The sequence below is a fragment of the Panulirus ornatus genome, chromosome 19, assembly GCF_036320965.1.
Source record: "Panulirus ornatus isolate Po-2019 chromosome 19, ASM3632096v1, whole genome shotgun sequence".
Taxonomy (NCBI): domain Eukaryota; kingdom Metazoa; phylum Arthropoda; class Malacostraca; order Decapoda; family Palinuridae; genus Panulirus; species Panulirus ornatus.
Genome location: NC_092242.1, coordinates 62,033,520 through 62,037,163, shown reverse-complemented (window position 1 = coordinate 62,037,163; position 3,644 = coordinate 62,033,520).

Here is a 3,644-nt window from a genome sequence, read left to right as displayed (position 1 = left end):
TTCGTCTCTGACCTGACCGAAGACCTGACCTTTCAATGACGGTTCCTCTCTGATCTGACCAAGACCTGACCTTTCAATGACGCTTCCTCTCTGACCTGACCTGACCTTATAAAGGTTTTCAAAAGTCCTCGTGGTTTTTTTTTTCCATCTTAAAAACCTTTATGAAGGATCTATTCATCACGGTTGAATCATGAACCATACGTGTGTGTGTGTGTGTGTGTGTGTGTGTGTGTGTGTGTGTATGTGTGTGTGTGTGTGTGTGTGTGTGTGTGTGTGTGTTATGTGTGTGTATATGTGTGTGTGTTATGTGTGTGTGTGTATGTTTGTGTTGTGTGTGTGTGTGTGTGTGTGTGTGTGTGTGTGTGTGTGTGTGTGTGTGTGTGTGTATTTTTTTTTCATTGTTGGAACCCCCCAGATTTTTATAGTTTTTCTAAGCAGATCTATATAAATCGTGAAAGTAAATGCATAGGAAGATCTTCAGAAATGTGTATACATATATATATGTATACATTATTTTTTTTCACAGTTGAACATGTTGGTTCAACTAATTGCTACATTTTTCATCATGTATGTAAATATTGAACAAATATACGTCACATGCCTCGTTCCAAAACAATTTTAAGTACTTGACTTTGTCGACGGCTTCCGTCCTCTCAAATTTCATTTCAATTTTTTTTTGAGGGGGGAAGGGGGTCCAGTTGCAATTAATCAACTTTCCATTTTCGTTAGTAGTATATTAAGTTCTCAGAACTGATATTTCTTGTAGTTTAAGGCTATATAGATTTTTTCTCATTACGAATATATATATATATATATATGTATTTATATGTGTGTGTGTGTGTGTGTGTGTGTGTGTGTGTGTGTGTGTGTGTGTGTGTGTGTGTTATGTGTGTGTGTATGTGTGTGTGTGTGTGTGTGTGTGTGTGTGTGTGTGTGTGTGTGTGTGTTATTTGTTGATGCAACCCACAGTCTTGATGCAGATGTGTAGCGTTTCATTTCATCAGTTTCTATTTCGTGTTTTCAGTGTTCGCTCATCATACAGGAAATATCTGCTCGTTTTCGCCAACAGGATTTGTGGCGTTGTCTGTATGTGTGTGTTTTTCTCTATGTTTGTGCGTGCATGTCGCGTGCATACAGTAATTGCTGTGAACATTATTGCCAAAATCTAAATATATGACGTTTGGACAACAGCACTTCATTTTTAGGAAATGGAAAAAGATATATATATATATATATATATATATATATATATATATATATATATATATATATATATATATATATATATATATATATATATATATATATATGCGCCAAGGCAGAGGACTTGAAACAGCCTCGTTCATGTCAAAGCTGTAGTGATCCGTCTGTATCTGCCTGTCGAGACAGAGGGTTCGGTACGGTTTCGTTCCGGTTGAAGCAGCACCGACGTCTGTCTCTCTCTGTCTGTTATTACGACAGACGGTAAAGATTTTGGTTCAGGTGAAGCTGTACCGAGCTCTCTCTCTCTCTCTCTCTCTCTCTCTCTCTCTCTCTCTCTCTCTCTCTCTCTCTCTCTCTCTCTCTCTCTGTCGAGACACAGATTCGGTACGGGTCTCGTTCGTGCCAGAGCTGTGGTGAACCCTCTTGTATCTACCGCTCGAGACAGGGGCTTCGTCGCAGCTTCGAACCCAGGCGTGACCCCCGAAGGATCATTCTCTTCCCCGGGGATGCTGCTGCTGCTCTGGTCAGACTCAGCGGGTGGTGTAGATAACACAACACACCCCTTCCCCTTTTCCCCTTTCCCCCACACCACCTCCTCCTCCTCCCTCCCTGGTGGTGTGTGTGAGAGAGAGAGAGAGAGAGAGAGAGAGAGAGAGAGAGAGAGAGAGAGAGAGAGAGAGAGAGAGAGAGGGAGGGAGAGAGGAGAAGGGAGGAGGGAGGGAGGGAGCGGGAGGGAAGCCGGGCGCTCCCAAGACTCGACATCCCCCACCTCGACCCCGACCTCGACCCCGACCCCCGAAGCCGTTCACAACCTCACAGGAAATTGTAAAAGACCCAAATATCACCACAGCAGCGACGGGTGGGCTTGAGGCTGCTTCCTTACTTCCCGAGAGAGAGAGAGAGAGAGAGAGAGAGAGAGAGAGAGAGAGAGAGAGAGAGAGAGAGAGAGAGAGAGAGAGAGAGAGAAGAGACCATGGGAGAGGCGTGTCCACTCTCCCTTTATAGTGGTTGCCTTAGCAACATCTCTCCCCATACTGCGTTTATCTCCCCCCCCCCTCTTCTCTCCGTCCCTACCCCCACTCTCCTCACCCTCTTCCTCCTCCCCCTCTTCCTCCTTCCTCCTCCTCCTCCTCCCCCTCCTCCTCCTCCCCCTCTTCCTCCTCCCCCTCCTCAGGTCTCTGGGAGGAGGAGGAGGAGGAGGAAGAGGGGGAGTGGAGTGAAAATGTCCTCGTTTCCCCCCACGTCGCGGGGGATGTGTATGTATGTGTATGTGTGTGTGTGTGTGTGTGTGTGTGTGTGTGTGTACGGGATGGGGACACGGTCTGGGGGGGAGGGGGGGGGGGGTGGCGGCGGTGATCGGGCTCGAACAAGCAGAGAATCAGTGACATGTCGCATAATCACAGGTCGCCTAACCCGCTTGTTCGAACGTAAAACTCGACACCAGCATCAGCAGCAGTGCTACTGGTCGGCTCTAGGAGAGAGAGAGAGAGAGAGAGAGAGAGAGAGAGAGAGAGAGAGAGAGAGAGAGAGAGAGAGAGAGAGAGAGTCACGGATCTAATAGACCTCAAAAGAGAGACACAGGCACAAGGTAATTGTGGGAACTACCATCGATGGTTACGATGACGTATACCCAATCAGTAAACAGATCAACAGACAAACAAATGTATGAGAAAGTCCCTCGGAACTGCATAGTTAAGGAGGACCTCGACCCAGTCTCAGTGAGGTGCAACCTAATCCGTCATGATGCGCAGCCCAATCCGTCGTGATACGCGCGACCCATCCGTCGTGACGCACAACCCAGTCCGTCGTGATACGCACACCCCAATCCGTCGTGATACGCACAACCCAGTCCGTCGTGGCGTACAACCCAATCCGTCGTGACGCACAACCCAATCCGTCGTGATACACACAACCCAATCCGTCGTGACGCACAACCCAATCCGTCGTGGCGTGCAACCCAATCCGTCGTGACGTACAACCCAATCCGTTGTGACGCACAACCCAATCCGTCGTGATACGCACAACCCAATCAGTCGTGATACGCACAACCCAATCCGTCGTGACGCACAACCCAATCCGTCGTGACGCACAACCCAATCCGTCATGAATAGCAACGCAATCTCTCACGACGCACAGTATTATTGACCACCACAGAAATAGTCGTAGTTAAAGTAACCCACGTACAAATTCCACCCTTTTATAACCTGGGCGAGGTACTAACCCACCCCATATCCCCCTCGACATGTTGTGATTTAAGGACAAATTAGCTCTATTCACAACACTCTCTCGATCACCCGTCCGCCCATACTACCAACAGCAAGAGAGCTGAACCAACATCCAAACACAAGAATCTGCGCCCAAAACTCTTTTTTTTTTTTTCTGTAAAATCAAACATTGCAGAATCCACCCACAACACGCACGCGCGCGTGCGAACCTCTTGA